This window comes from Lissotriton vulgaris, chromosome 9 (genome assembly GCF_964263255.1).
Source record: "Lissotriton vulgaris chromosome 9, aLisVul1.2, whole genome shotgun sequence".
NCBI lineage: Eukaryota > Metazoa > Chordata > Amphibia > Caudata > Salamandridae > Lissotriton > Lissotriton vulgaris.
Genome location: NC_141697.1, coordinates 24,789,143 through 24,806,113, shown reverse-complemented (window position 1 = coordinate 24,806,113; position 16,971 = coordinate 24,789,143). Strand labels below are relative to the sequence as shown.

The window sequence follows — 16,971 nt, the reverse complement described above, 5'->3', positions numbered from 1 at the left end:
TTCTTCAGTCAGGAGGTCGTGCGTAGGCTCACAGTTGAAAGTGCCAACTCAGGGAGTTAGGCTGTCCTGACTCCCGAAGCCAGGGTGCTGTGCCCCACCGAAGAAGATATAAGCCATGGAATCTGCGGTTGACCAGGGGCCACGTGTGAAGGTCAGGACGGCCGCATGTGCCCCCCCGGGCCGTACTTTGCGTATCACTGATATATGCAGACACGGAGTGGTCCTGAGCACACCCTGCTTAAGATCGAACATAGCGCTGGTTACAAGATTAGACGCTATTTTTCTCACATGAGAAATAGCCATAGTGCAAGATACGCTATTTATCGAGTGTGACAAACACCACCTTATGAATTGTTGGCTATATGCGGGTTGCTGTGTTTAACACACCAAAATCCACATGATACAGTAAACACTCTAGGCTTCTCCCCCAATAAGTTTCAACAGCTTTCACCTGCCAAATTTTAACAAAGGTGATTTAACGCATTGGATAGCTACCAAATGCGTTAAGTACCTAACAACTCGTAATTGTAACTTAGTGGTAAACAGAGGTTTACGCACAGATAAGAATTAACCGCCCAAATCCTAATAAGTAAGTCTGGGCGGTGAACTCCGCTCCACTCGAAGAGCTTGTGGAGTTTTCCGCACTCTGCATTATGCGGACCTCGGGGAGTTATGAAAAACTCCGCTCAGCGGAGCAGAGTTTTTTTCCTCACTCGTGCTCATCAGAATCAAGTTGGCGAGCACAAGTGAGGAAAATCCACCTCCCAGCGAGAGTTTTTCTCAATCGCATTCGTCAACGCTAAGTTGGCAAGTACTATCGAGGGAACTCAACCTCCCAGCAAGATTCCACAACACGGGCAGTCGGATTTCTCAATGTGGGTAGGCGCGTTCGCTCGCGACCACTCGCGTTGAGAAAGCTGCCGTTTGAATAGAAAATCTACTTGAGCGGCAGAAAGGAAAGAGCGCCCGCTTGTGCCCGCTTGCACTATGCATGGTGCCGTCACTATAATTTCACAGCGCGGACAAACGCCCAGCACTAAAAACTGCATTTTTCAAACGCCCTCCATCGCTTGCAGAGCTCCACGTAGCGCGGCATAGTTTTTTTTTGCACTTTGCGGAATTCCGCATAGCGGAACTCTGCGAACTCCACCCAGGCTTAATAATAAGGCCTAGAGTGTCAATGCCAGTTGTAGTAATGCTGGGAGAAGGCGACAGAGGAACCAACATGGGACAGAAGGAGGGAAACTTGACTCTATTCATTACTGACCAGTAAGATTTACTTCTGAGTTAGTAAACATTAGAGAGAGTAGGGTCAGCCAACACCTTATGCTTCCTCTGTGGAGGTGAGGAGGGCTCATTAATTGGAATAACCTGGGGTTCGAAGCAGCGCATCCCCATAGCGAATCTTCAGAGGGTTCATTAAAAAGTTAAAAGGAAGTTGGGTGCTGACGTCAGTGTCTGTCTGAAGATTGCACAGGAGCGCAATGAACTACGTCACAAAAGCCCCATCACACTGATGATCACTCACATCCCCTAGAAAGGAAGGGTCATGGTGCCATGAGCAATGGCGTCAATTTGTCGTTCTTTGTGACATCTGCGAACGTCTCCCATCAAATCCAAGTTTTTAACAAAAGAAATGTAAGATGAATGTTAGGAAGTTTTCTTTCCTACCTTTCCAATGTTTTCTGTTAAATTTTGTGACGGTTGCGCGTTTTTTGCTTTATCGTCTTTGTGTCCATGCAGTGACTATTGTGGCAATTGTGACAATTTTGCATAGCACCTTAACACCAAAAGAAATTGTTCTGTGAAAGATAAACCTCCAGAAAACGGATAACATTCTGTATTAAAAAAGAAAATCACAAAAGCCAGCCTTGAAAAAGTCGGCAAACATTTTCCCCCCATGGGTGAGTTTGTTAAGAGACAAAAAGATCCTGCAAAGCAAAGACAACCTGAAACAAGCTTTTGCAATTTGTCTCACATTTACAATAGTTTCATAATTGCATTACAAATGCTAGTCACGCCCCTTCTTTAGATGAGCAGTTTCTAAAGAAAAGGGTGTGGCCGACATGAAAGTGAAAGCGCGGTACGGAGCGCTTTTACAAAAAAAACTATTTGTTTGTCAAGTTGACAAACGAATGCTTTTTTTTTTAATGCCACGCCCCATGCGGACATTAAGGTGTAAGTGCGGCATGGAGCATTTAAAAAAAAGTATATGAGTTTTAAGAAAATCATGCTGCCCCATTTTGCGCAGGCAGTAAAGAAAAGGCATGATTCACACTATCAGCATGGCATTGTGAAAACAAGTATTGAAAATACAATAGGTCTCATCTTTGATTAAGTTAAAGCAATTTGCTTTGCTAATGGTATTGTATAGCAAAGTAAATGGCTTTACCTTAATTTAAGGCGAGACCTAGTGCATTTTCAATGCTTGTTTATTGGGCGCCCGGCCATATCCGCGCGCCCCCTCGCTCGCAGCTTGGCTTTTCCCACATGCCTTCCTATTCACTGAACCCCGAAGCAGTTGCCCGTAGCGAGCTGCTGGGAACAGAGCGCGGCCCTCCCCGGCCAGAGAGCTTCATGCTTGAATGGAGTGCAGCACGATCTGTCAAACTAGACCTTTTTTTTATCCGTCTCCTTAAGAGCTGCATATTCCACAGCCATCTGTTCCCTTTCACCCTTTTGGACAATGTTGCCTTTTCAAAGCTCGGCTCTGTGCTGGGCTGCTCGGTTTCAAAGAAAACACTGCGTTTTTTAGGAAATACAGAGATATCATCAAAATACAGCAAAATAATAAACACAAACATAATGACTACCTCTAGGTGTCCGTCAAATAATAAACACCAATATAATGACTACCTCTAGGTATCCGTCAAAATGCGTAAGTATTGGCACAACATGCCTAAAGCACAAGCTCAGTAATCCTTTAAAATAAGTAGGTGAAAGAATTTACGAACAAAAAAAAGTTACGTCGCAAGAGCAGTAGTCCTTAAAGTGCACAGGTGAAGGAAAATCCAAAACAAAAAAATGATTACGTCACAAGAGCAGTAGTCCTTAAAAGTGCGTAAAGAGCACCTCCACAAACCCCAAAAAACAAAAGCGTTGGCTTGACCAGATGAGCCGTCCATGCGCGTAAGTAGCTCCCCCACAAACCCCCCCCCCATAAAAACAATGGCGTCAGCTTGACCAGATGAGCCGTCCACGCGAGACCTAAAAAAAAAGATGGGAGGAGAGGCCAACGTGCGCTGTGCGAGGAGCTCCTACCTCACAGGAAAAAACATGGCGTCGGCCAGTCCATATGGGCTGTCCAAAAAAGTGGACAAGCAAGTAACCCAAAAGCCCGCTTTCCAATCACACGCCATCGTTTTACATAAACGATGATGCAATCCAATGGAAAAGAAAGGGGTGCTTTAAGTGTACTTCTGGAATCGTATCATTACAGAAGGCCCTCGCATGGCGAGGGTAGCGCATGCGCGCTGCTAACGCCAGGTGAGACCTAAAAAAATAATAAAGCCTTTGTAAGAGACTGTGTCCTGAACTCCTGCCTGCAACCACAAGCATGCAAAAAACATTAAACTAAATAGTGCTCGGAGACTGTAATTAAAGCCTACTGAGCAACAACACATGGAAGAGGGGTGTCCTCATGGGAGGTTACAAATGAAGACAATGCGGTACTAAGTAGGGACAAAGAAGCCTATTTATGAATTAGAAGTCAGCATTTACGAAGGACAATGACACAAGCCAATGACAAATATGGGTGGAGAGTGGGCAGGGCTTCATTTACATGGTCCAATGCAGCATGCCTCGCAGAGCAGCGCATGCGCAGCCCAGGCTCTACCTAAAAATGTGCAGGTTTCACAAAGGGACAAACTGGGATCTTGGCAAGCTATTGCACCACCTGCGGATGAGGCCAGCAAAGCTTCAATTTTTGCTAATGACACAGAAGCAAGAAAGTTAGGGGTGGGTGGAAATTGTGTGATTTACTTTTTGAAAGGTTGGCAAAATTACGCAAAACTATGGGCAATTATGTGACATGCAAATCGTTCAATTGGCGCTATATTTTGGAGTGAAATGCAACCTCGTGTCAATTGTTTGTGCTGAAAATAGTGCAAGAAACACAAGCGACACAAATAACAGCTGCTTGATTTCTGCTCTTCACACTGTTCCCAACGCTCGTGGTAAACTCCTGGTACGAACTGCATAGAATTGTGCGAAGTGGCATAGATTTGTGAATTTTGCATAACAAGTGTTAGACCTGGCACCATTGGCGTGGGTCTCCCTTCCATTTTTTGCTGTTGCCTCATGTATTTTGCTGGTGTTAGATGCTTTGGGCACTGTGCCACTGCTATCCAGGGCCACAGTGCAAGTGCTCCCTATTGTAAATTGATGTATTAATCAGTGGTTCCATGTTTGGCTATTTGGTTTACTTGTCATACCCTAGTTTAGTGCACTGAGTGTGCCCAGGGAGTGTAAATCCAAATGCTGCTGGTGTGCCACCCACAGAATCAGCCTTGTAAAATGTGTCTAAGGTCTGCCATTGCAGAGCCTGTGTGCAGTCTGGTACTGTCATGCTGACCGGGGAAGTGCACCCACTTGTCAGTCCCTAAACCTTCCCTTTTCTTCATATCAGTCACCCCTATGTTAGGCCCTAGGGCAGGGTAAATGTAAATGTACATGTATTTATATAGCGCAAATCGCCCACATCGCAGGCATCTATGCGCTTGCTTAGGGAACCCGTCCTGGTATTCCCCTGTGAGATACCCCGGCAGGGTATCCACAAGGTGAAAGCCAGGCATCCCGCCGCGAGGGGCCGTTGTGGAGATTAAGCAAGCTATTGCCCAGAGTCGCAGAGTGTGAACCCGTGAGTCGAGTAGGCACCGGAGCGAGAATTATCGAGCCCGTGATATTATTGAGCCCAACCCCCGTCGGGGTGGGGAATTGAACCCTGGTCCAGGGCCGATCTCAGCTTCCGGGTCTGCCGCCTCTAACCCCTGAGCCACACTACACAGGATGCCTTGTAAGTATATGGTAGGACAAGCCCTGATGTGTGTGGCATGTTCTAATAGTGAATTACAGCCATTTTCGTTTTTCACTTTTGCAAGGATACCTGTTCTCCATAGGCCAGAATGGGCTGTTAGAATTGTTACATTTTATAATCCTAACAGGCTCAGAGAACATGGTAGAAATTCGAGTTTAGTATGCCTGAACTCATAATAATAAAATACATCTTTTAGTGAAGTTTATTTTAATATTCTGTGTTTGCAAAAACCACTTTTAGAAAGTAGTTCTTTGCTTGTCTAACCATTCAAACCTGCCTCTGCTAGGTTGTGTATTCCTATGTCTGGTTTCATGAAGTGACGGGCTGGGGAATTCCAAGAGACAGGCTGAGTCACCCAGTGGTGAATAGAGAGATCTGCATCTACATGGGAGGGAGGAGTTGCACTTGAACTCTGAATAGGGCTGTGCCTGCCATCCACAATGCTGCCATCCACAAAGGCGCGCCAAAGGCAAGCCCGTCTGGGCCCGTCCGGGCCTGGACCGGGCCCAGGGCCAGTCCCCCTGCCTCTTCCACCAGCCCCACCCGCATCTGCTGGACTACTGCCCAACTACACTTACTTAATACGCGTTCATGCCCGACCTGCCCTCGCTGCATCCCTAATCACCTGGAAACCGCTCATTATCTCTGCCCACAATGCAACTTTACACTCCCGCTCTGCCAACCTCGTTTCTCCCCTTGCCCACCACCACAGCCATCCTCCTCTAATCAGTACACCTTGCGAGCAGGTCTGATTAATTGCCGATCTCTTCCCCGTCACGCCAATGACATCTGGATGTCCATCTCGTCTGATGAATGGGATATTCTCTTCCTAACTGAGTCTTGGATCACAGACTCTTCCTCACCGGATATTTATCTGGCTATCCCCCCAGGTTATGACATCAAATGCCTGAATCGGGCCGGAGGTAAGTCTGGTGGTGGTCTAGCCGTCATATTTAAATCCTCTTTCCAGTTGACTTTCACTAAACTCGCTGAAATAGGTACAATCGAAGCTATGTACTTCTCAATCTCTGACTTCGCGTCAGCAATCTTAGCTGGCACACTAGTTTACTGTCCCCCTCCCGTCACCGCCCCCTCCCTCAATGCCCCTGTCCACTTATTGGCTGATCTATCTATTAAACATCAAAATTTCATTGTCCTGGGCGATTTTAACCTCCACATCGACAACCCGCTATGCGCTAAGGCTACCAACCTGGTGGACACCTTGGAGAGCCTCAATCTTAAACAACTGGTTGTAGGTTCCACCCACGTGGCAGGCCACACCCTGGACCTTATATTCGCCAATTTCCCGCTCATCACTGTCCTTCAGCCTCTCCCTCTGACCTGGACCGATCACTTCTTCGTCCCATTCTCTATCACTCTGGGACGCAAATCTGCCCAAATGGCCCCTAGGAAGGAACTGGGAAGAAAGTGGCATAAGGTCACTTGCGCTACCCTGGATCCAATATTCCACTATCAATCGGAGCACCTCTCCCCGGACATTGATGAAAATGTCTCCAGGTTGAACTCTACTCTCCTTAAAGCAATTGATTCTATTGCCCCCCAGATAACCATCTCCTCCACCAGGTCGCGACCCTCTGCTCCCTGGTTCTCCACCTCCCTTCGGGAGGAGAAAAGCAGATGTAAGGCTCTTGAACGCAAGTGGAGACTTAACTACGACCCTGAAGCCAAACATCTTTACAGAACGGCCCTAAAACAATTTCTTAAACCTAAAAAATGCGCGATGAAAGACCACTTTGCCGCTCAAATTAATAAAGCCAAAAATTCATCAAAAACGCTCTTCAGCATCGTTAAAGACTTTATTAACCCTCCGGCTAGGGCCCCCCAGAACACCGCCAGTCAGGTTCTTTGTGAGGGACTCTCAGATTTCTTTCTAGAAAAAATCAACAAACTCTGTGTCTCCTTCCCCACAGAGTCTGTCACTCCATCTTTTCCTACTTGTCCCCCTGAGTCTCCATCCTTCCTTGCATTCAACAAACTCAACCAGGACGAGGCTATCAGACTACTCATCGGCTGTAAATATGGTGCCCCCTCTGATCCGGTCCCCGCTAAAATCATGGGAGAACTGGCACCTTCACTGGCCTGCCCTTTCCTCACCGTCTGGAATGCCTCCCTTCACCATGGCTTCTTCCCAACCACCTGGAAGGAGGCATTGGTGATCCCTATTTTGAAAAAGGCAGACGCAGACCCCGCTGTCTTTTCCAACTACCGTCCCATTTCCCTTCTTCCTAAACCCGCCAAGGTCCTGGAAAAAGCCGTACAGCTCCAACTTACGGACTATTTAGAAGACCACTCTCTGCTTCATGGATCCCAATCCGGTTTCAGAGCGGGATTCAGTACCGAGACGGCCCTGCTGGAGGTGTCTGAGACCATTCGAGAGTGCGTGGACAGGGGCGAGGAGGCCATGTTGGTTCTCCTCGACCTGTCCGCAGCTTTCGACACGGTCTCTCACTCCATCCTCCTGGATCGTCTTAAGCAGATAGGCATCGGTGGCACTGCCCTCAGCTGGATCGAGTCCTTCCTCTCATCCAGAAGTCAAAGAGTACTGCTACGCCCTTTTAAGTCAGAGAAAAAACCTCTATCTTGTGGGGTGCCGCAGGGCTCTGCCCTAAGCCCCCTGTTCTTCAACGTCTATCTGGCCCCCCTGGCTGACGTTGTGGAGTCTTACGGAGTCAGGGTGGTCTCTTACGCCGACGACACACAGCTGGTGTTTTCCTTTCGGGACCACTCGGACTCCGCATTCCTCAACTTTCGCCAATGCCTTAATAACATCAGTGGCTGGATGACTACGAACCACCTTAGATTGAACGCAGATAAAACTGAGGTTCTGTTTTTTAATCAGAAAACCTCTATTCCCTCTTCTTGGTGGTGGCCTACGGCTCTTGATCCTGCCCCATCCCCGGTTCACTCGGCACGGAATCTTGGTTTCCAATTTGATGACTCCCTGTCATGTAAAACTCAGATCAATAAAGTTACTTCCGCCTGCTTCATGAAACTACGCATGATAAGAAAGATCCTCCCTTACCTCCCCATGGATTCCCGCCGCACAGTTACCCAGGCCCTTATCACGTCCCACTTGGATTATGCCAACAGCCTCTATGCAGGGGCTCCCCAGTACCTGATTGGTCGGCTGCAGATTGTCCAGAATGCTGCAGCCAGACTGATCGGTAATATCCCGTACCGTCAATCTGTCTCTGCATATCGGAGGAAACTCCACTGGCTCCCTGTGGCTAGCCGCATCCAGTTTAAGGTCCTCACTCTTACCTATCGAGCCGTCAACAACTTCGGTCCTACTTACCTGAAAAATCGGGTCTCGATATCCCGCTCCACCAGATCCTTGAGATCCAATGACCTCCGCCTCCTGATCTCGCCCCGTTTCAGACTGTCCAGAACCGGTGGCAGAGGTTTCGGTGTCATTGCTGCCAGACTTTGGAACTCCCTTCCACTTGAGCTGAGGTTTTGTCCCTCTGAAACCATCTTCCGAGCCAAACTTAAAACCTGGCTCTTCTCCTGACTCTAGTCTCCCTTTCATTGTCTTCTTTTTCACTTCCCCTTTCACTTGGTAACCCCTGGATTTTAGCGCCGGGACACCCCTTCGGGGGTAGCTGCGCGCTCTACAAACTCCATAAAATAAATAAATGCTGGCACTACCTCCTAGGGAGCGGCTGATATCTCTGCCCTGCACACTGAGAGAAGAGAAGGAGTTCTGTCAACAAAGTGCTCCAGGACTGTACTTGCCTTCCACAACGCTGGCTCCACCTCCTGTGGGGTGTCTGATGTCTCTACCCTGCACTGTGAAAGGAAAGGAGAAGTCTGGTAAACAAAGTGCTCAGGAACTGGTTTGGACTAGGCATAGGCCCCTCTCCCCTCAGAGAAGAAAGGATTTTGGGGTATAAATATTGGCACCCTGATCCATGAAATTTGATCACTTTAGGACTACAAGAAGAAACCTTTACTGAGGAGAGGAAACTGAAGAAACTGATGAGAGACTATTCCCAAGCTGAAGTGCTGCTTGGGGGATTGGCCTGCAGTGGTTGCCTTACTGCCAAAGAAAGGAGAAAGGAACTTTGTGTACTTTGCTTTCAACTTGTGAAGGATCTCCAAGGGCTTGGAAAAGATCTTGCCTCCTGCTGAAGTCTCAGGGACAACAGAATTTCCCCCCCCAGCTCCCCAGAGTTCTTTTGGAAGTGCCTGCTGTTGTTTTGGGCCTTCTGGGGAACTGTGTGTCGCAAGGAGCTGGAAGCGCAACTCAACGAGAAGAAGCGTGTCGCAGTCGCTGTGCCTGCTGTCGCAACTCCGAAGGAGGGTGTCTCCGCTGGAGCTGTCGCACTGCACCACATCAGGAGAAGAATCTTGCAACGAGGTCGGAGCGTGTTGCCGTTGCTGTGCCTGCCGTCGCAACTCCGAAGGAGGGTGTCGCCGCTGGAATTATCGCATTGCACCGCATCGACCAAGAGTACCTCGCATCCCCGAGAAGCGCTCCACCATCTGAGCTGCTGCCGTCGCATCTTGGATGTCGCTGCTGTAGTTGTCGCATCGAGCGGGAGCTTCATGCATCGTGGGAGAAGAACGTAGCCGCTGGAGCTGCTGCCATCGCATCTTGGATGTCACCGCTGTAGTCCACGCATCAGACCGAGAACTTCTCGCATCCCTGAGAAGCGTGCCGCATCTGGAAGATCTTCACGTCTTTATTTCTTTGCGCATTTCCCATCGCTGCGACATTGCTTGTTGTGGAAGCGCAACACAACCTAAGGTACATTGACGTGGAGTGTCACATCTAAGAACTGAACTGAACTAAGCTTAAATTTACCATCTTAAAGTAATAGTGTGTATTTTTGTCATTTATGGCATTGTGGTAACTCTATATAAAGTCTACTTATTTTTGATATAAAACCGGTTACTATATGTGGTCACAACTGCTTAACTTACAACGCCTCTGAACTAAGCCTTGACTGCTCTCGCCACGCTACCTAGAGGGTGAGCAGGGGTTATTTTAGGAGTGTAATCCCCCTTGTTCTGACTAGAGGAGAGGTCCCATTTGTCACAAGTACCTACCTGTGCCAACTAGAGACCCCCAAATCTAACAACAAGCATAATGTGAAATTCCTTAAATGATATGAATTATGCCAGTGTAACTCTGCGAGCCCAATCTTACAAGGGGTGAAAGCCGGGTAGTAAACAAGTTGTGTTGAGGTCATAATAACACACAGACTCTGAACAAACTCAACACAGTGGCGCCTGAGTGTAGGACCTGTGGCACCCGATGACAACATGCGCAACTTGAGGGCACCATGGCTTGCTAAAACTCTTAGAGTGGGGTGTGCACATTTTTCACTAGAATGGTTTTGGCTAATAGAGGTTAAAAAAAACTCTGGAAACTTTATTGACTCAGCAACGTTTACAAAAAGACTGCTAAATGAGGTACTTAACACAACAGATTGTCAGCACCTCAGCACTTGTCTTGCACTAAGCACACTTGTGAACCTCGGACCTTTTGTTCCATGTAATCTTTGGAAACCCTACAGCTGTTACTGAAAAAAGAGGGGGCGGGTAAAGGTGCCACATGGTCCTTGAGCAGTGTCAAGGGGCTTCAGAGCAGCATGGCCTGGGCTCAGGCCTGAAGGGGCTTGTGTACGGGTCATACCTCCAAGGTTGGTGCAAGTGCCAGCCGGGAGCAGTGGGTGTCGCATCGAAGGGTAAGGCAAGGCTTTACTCTGAGATGCAACAAACTGTGACACACCGTCCATCATCACACCAGCACACAGCATGCATAAGGTGCACCCGAGATCCGCCATGACACGTCGGGGTTCAGAAGGAGACTGCACACTATGCCCAATGCAGCGGCATTGATGTCCATGGCCAGACAGCCCCAGAGGAAGAGTGGTGTGCCGAAGAAGTGTGCAGTTTAGAGTTGAACTACAGCCTTTGATGGCATTAACCAGCTTTGCGTAGTAAGCCTGGGTGCTCAGTGGGAGCCCCACCCCCCCACCGTGCTAGACTAGCTCCTGGACAGGCAAACACTGTGAGCCTCATCTGTGGATTTTGGCTCACGGCAGCACAGCGAGGCACTATGCTGCACTGTCTTATGCGAAAGGGAAGCCATATTTAAGCAATACAGTGCCCTCCTGTCCTTTCTGCCTCTGCTAGCGCTGTTTTGGCAGCCTAGAGCCAAAGCAGGAATCCTTGCATCATGGTGCAAGCGTGCCTCCATTGCAGGCAGGATCATTTGTGTGCAGGAAGAGGCTCCTTCCTGCACAAAAACAATCTGGAGAGGCTTTTCCTCTTACATGTGTACTGCAGAATGCAGCTCACTTGGAAAGAGAAGAAATAAAAATATTTCTCCTCGTTACACGTGCTCTGGGGAGGTGTAAGGTTTTGGCGCATGTCCCAGGTTTACATGATTAAGTAAATCTGGGGCAGCGTCAACATCCATGGGTTCTGCGCGGCAACGGCCACCGCAACGCCCATGGAACGCCTCCTTGACGCAGAGTGAGGCAACGCAGCAGTTTGCACTGACTTGCCTCACTCCATCGCCTCATAGACATGATTGAGAGGCCTGTGCCGCCAGAGTGTAAAAAAACGTGATGCTGGGCGGCGCACGCCTCACATAAATAAGCCGCTGTATCTCTAAGACAGCCTCCTCTGGTCCTAAAACATGTTTTATGAGTACAATTAGGTGAAGTAACACAAATTGCGCCAGTTACTGCAAAGTTCTAGTCCTTGAAAGTAAAAGTTGCATTTCCTGTGCCCTCCCGGGGATCAGCAGGCAGGGTCCTTTTGTAGAACAAAACACACAGGGCTGGGTCCGGGCAGTCTCGTTCCTACCCACAGTTCAGCTGTCTCTTGTCTGCTTCCACGTCTTACACAGGAGACATTGATGGGCAGACCTCTGGCTTCAGTTGTTCAGCTGTGTTCTGTCTCTTGGCAGTGTCACAGGGTCGGACTTGATGTCTAACAGGCCACACACAATCTCCCAGAGCTCTGTCTAGGCGGATCTGGGTTAAGATGTGGAAGGCGACCATGGGCAGAAGTATGTCAGTATGCAAAATACAAACAGGTATGAGAAAAACCCCCTAGGCTCCACCCTCTGGAACACTCTGGCTCCACCCTCTGGAACACTCTAGCTCCACCCTCTGGAACACTCTGGCTCCACCCTCTGGAACACTCTGGCACCTCCCTCTGGAACACTCTAGCTCCACCCTCTGGAACACTCTGGCTCCACCCTCTGGAACCCTCAGGCTCCATCCTCTGGAACACTCTGGCACCTCCCTCTGGAACACTCTAGCTCCACCCTCTGGAACACTCTGGCTCCACCCTCTAGAACACTCTGGCACCTCCCTCTGGAACACTCTAGCTCCGCCCTCTGGAACACTCTGGCTCCATCCTCTGGAACACTCTGGCTCCACCCTCTGGAACACTCTGGTACCTCCCTCTGGAACACTCTGGCTCCGCCCTCTGGAACACTCTGGCTCCACCCTCTGGAACACTCTGGCTCAGCCCTCTGGAACACTCTAGCTCCGCCCTCTGGAACACTCTGGCTCCATCCTCTGGAACACTCTGGCTCCACCCTATGGTACACTCTGGCACCTCCCTCTGGAACACTCTGGCTCCGCCCTCTGGAACATTCTGGCTCCACCCTCTGGAACACTCTGGCTCCACCCTATGGTACACTCTGGCACCTCCCTCTGGAACACTCTGGCTCCGCCCTCTGGAACACTCTGGCTCCACCCTCTGGAACACTCCACCCTCTGGAACACACTGGCTCCACCCTCTGGAACACTCTGGCTCCACCCTATGGTACACTCTGGCACCTCCCTCTGGAACACTCTGGCTCCGCCCTCTGGAACACTCCACCCTCTGGAACACTCTGGCTCCACCCTCTGGAACACTCTGGCACCTCCCTCTGGAACACTCTAGCTCCACCCTCTGGAACACTCTGGCTCCACCCTCTGGAACACTCTGCACCTACCTATGGAACACTCTGGCTCCACCCTCTGGAACACTCTGGCTCCACCCTCTGGAACACTCTGGCTCCACCCTCTGGAACACTCTAGCTCCACCCTCTGGAACACTCTGGCTCCACCCTCTGGAACACTCTGGCACCTCCCTCTGGAACACTCTAGCTCCACCCTCTGGAACACTCTGGCTCCACCCTCTGGAACCCTCAGGCTCCATCCTCTGGAACACTCTGGCACCTCCCTCTGGAACACTCTAGCTCCACCCTCTGGAACACTCTGGCTCCACCCTCTAGAACACTCTAGCACCTCCCTCTGGAACACTCTAGCTCCGCCCTCTGGAACACTCTGGCTCCATCCTCTGAAACACTCTGGCTCCACCCTCTGGAACACTCTGGCACCTCCCTCTGGAACACTCTGGCTCCGCCCTCTGGAACACTCTGGCTCCACCCTCTGGAACACTCTGGCTCCACCCTATGGTACACTCTGGCACCTCCCTCTGGAACACTCTGGCTCCGCCCTCTGGAACACTCTGGCTCCACCCTCTGGAACACTCCACCCTCTGGAACACACTGGCTCCACCCTCTGGAACACTCTGGCTCCACCCTATGGTACACTCTGGCACCTCCCTCTGGAACACTCTGGCTCCGCCCTCTGGAACACTCCACCCTCTGGAACACTCTGGCTCCACCCTCTGGAACACTCTGGCACATCCCTCTGGAACACTCGAGCTCCACCCTCTGGAACACTCTGGCACATCCCTCTGGAACACACTGGCTCCACCCTCTGGAACACTCTGGCTCCACCCTCTGGAACACTCTGGCACCTCCCTCTGGAACACACTGGCTCCACCCTCTGGAACACTCTGGCTCCACCCTCTGGAACACTCTGGCACCTCCCTCTGGAACGCACTGGCTCCACCCTCTGGAACACTCTGGCTCCACCCTCTGGAACACTCTGGCTCCACCCTATGGTACACTCTGGCACCTCCCTCTGGAACACTCTGGCTCCGCCCTCTGGAACACTCTGGCTCCACCCTCTGGAACACTCCACCCTCTGGAACACACTGGCTCCACCCTCTGGAACACTCTGGCTCCACCCTATGGTACACTCTGGCACCTCCCTCTGGAACACTCTGGCTCCGCCCTCTGGAACACTCCACCCTCTGGAACACTCTGGCTCCACCCTCTGGAACACTCTGGCACATCCCTCTGGAACACTCGAGCTCCACCCTCTGGAACACTCTGGCACATCCCTCTGGAACACTCGAGCTCCACCCTCTGGAACACTCTGGCACCTCCCTCTGGAACACTCTGGCTCCGCCCTCTGGAACACTCCACCCTCTGGAACACTCTGGCTCCACCCTCTGGAACACTCTGGCACATCCCTCTGGAACACTCGAGCTCCACCCTCTGGAACACTCTGGCACATCCCTCTGGAACACTCGAGCTCCACCCTCTGGAACACTCTGGCACATCCCTCTGGAACACTCGGGCTCCACCCTCTGGAACACTCTGGCACCTCCCTCTGGAACACTCTGGTTCCATCCTTTGGAACACTCTGGTTCCACCCTCTGGAACACTCTGCACCTACATATGGAACACTCTGGCTCCATCCTCTGAAACACTCTGGCTCCACCCTCTGGAATACTCTGGCACCTCCCTCTGGAACACTCTGGCTCCACCCTCTGGAACACTCTGGCACCTCCCTCTGGAACACTCTAGCTCCACCCTCTGGAACACTCTGGCACCTCCCTCTGGAACACTCTGGCTCCACCCTCTGGAACACTCTGGCACCTCCCTCTGGAACACTCTAGGTCCACCTTCTGGAACACTCTGGCACCTCCCTCTGGAACACTCTGGCTCCACCCTCTGGAACACTCTGGCTCCACCCTCTGGAACACTCTGGCTCCACCCTCTGGAACACTCTAGCTCCACCCTCTGGAACACACTGGCACCTCCCTCTGGAACACTCTGGCACCTCCCTCTGGAACACTCTGGCACCTCCCTCTGGAACACTCTAGGTCCACCTTCTGGAACACTCTGGCACCTCCCTCTGGAACACTCTGGCTCCACCCTCTGGAACACTCTGGCTCCACCCTCTGGAACACTCTGGCACCTCCCTCTGGAACACTCTAGCTCCACCCTCTGGAACACTCTGGCACCTCCCTCTGGAACACTCTGGCACCTCCCTCTGGAACACACTGGCTCCACCCTCTGGAACACTCTGGCTCCACCCTCTGGAACACTCTGGCTCCACCCTCTGGAACACTCTGGCACCTCCCTCTGGAACACTCTGGCTCCACCCTCTGGAACACTCTGGCACCTCCCTCTGGAACACTCTGGCACCTCCCTCTGGAACACACTGGCTCCACCCTCTGGAACACTCTGGCTCCACCCTCTGGAACACTCTGGCACCACCTCAGAGAGGGAGGGCACCTGCCAACGCGCCCCTCCACCCAGTGCTCTGGTCACCCTCCTCTGTCCCACCTGGAGGCTAGCTGTAGGCTCCACTACTCCTGACTCTGTTCAGGCTCTCAGCCAATCAGACACCTAAGCCTGGATAGATGCCTCGAGCATGAGTGACCCTGCGACTCTGTGATCTGTACTTCACCTCTATTCACCTGCCCGTCAACCTACTGACTGACGTGTTAATAAGGATTGTCAAGTCTTTTCACCATCCTACATGTATCCTTCCTGAATCGCCGTGAGACTCCCCTAGGTAGAAGACAGCACTTTACACCCATCTACATAGAAATACCCACGCTCTCATTTACAGAAGCATGGCTCCTGTGCAGTGTCTCCGACATCCCAGGGCCCCATCTCCCATATATCACACGGGGCCCTCTGCACTATCTCCCTATACCTCTACTCCCATATATCACACGGGGCCCTCTGCACTATCTCCCTGTACCTCTACTCTCATACATCGCACGGGGACCCCATGCAGTGTCTCCTCCTTCCATTTACTCCTACTCCCATATATTGCATGGAGGCCTGTGCACTATCTCTTACATCTCCTGACCCCTTAGTTATGCCTACTACCCCTCCTGGGGTATCAGCCATCAACCAGGACTCTCCAGCCACCTCTGTCCGGGGCTTTACTTTCAATCTGACTCCAGGCTTAACCCCTCTCCTTGCACCCAGCCTTGAGGCCTCCGCGCCAGGTGTTTCTTCGCCTTCCTCTTTTCCTGTTCCCTGGAGAGTTCCAGGTCAGGGTTTGCCTGGTGGTGTTTGTTGCGGGCTTGCGGAGGGTGTGACCTATCCAGCCCCAGCGTCTTGTCATGATTTCTTCATGAGCAGGGAGTTCGAAGGTGTACTACAATTGGTCATTGTTGTGGATGGTGTTTGGCCAGGCGGGTTTGCAGGAATGCCCTCAGACAGGTGTTGATGAAGGTCTGGACTTTGTTGGTGGTGGTCACTGTAGCCCGTCAAGCAGGTGTTCCATTCAGAAGGACTGATCTTACGTTAGTTTTAAAAAGTCTGTTGTTAATTTGCAGCATTCGGGCCTTGGCGCTGCAGGTCTCCTTTAGCTGAATGAAGGCAGCCCTCGCTTTGCCGATTCTAGTGTTGACGTCGGCGTCTGTGCCGCCCTGCTTGTCTATAGCACTGCCCAGGTAGGTGAACGCCTCACCATCCTCCAGTGCATCGCCTGCAAGAGTGACTGCATTTGTGCCGGACGTGTTAGCCTTCAGGATCTTGGTTTTTCCCCTGTGGATGTTAAGGCCAAGGTGCAGTGACGTGGCTGCCACATTGTTTTTCTTCTCTTTCATCTGCAGATGGGTGTGGGAGATTAGGGCCACGTACCCTGCAAAGTCCAGGTCATCGAGATGCGTCCAAGGTGTCCACTGGATCCCATTTCTTTTCCTTGAAGTGGATGACAGACCATATATATATAGGGCCTGGGTGTGTTTTTAAGGGCTTGGGGACAGGGGTGGGGCCTAGGTTTGTTTTAGGGGGACAA

The 16,971-nt window shown here is 51.1% G+C and overlaps 1 protein-coding gene across 1 annotated transcript in view; it reads left to right on the top strand.

The window, feature by feature from the left end:
• The window catches only part of NPAS3 (neuronal PAS domain protein 3), a 1,714,960-nt gene that overhangs the window by 999,315 nt on the left and 698,674 nt on the right, over positions 1-16,971 (top strand). The window lies entirely within an intron of this gene.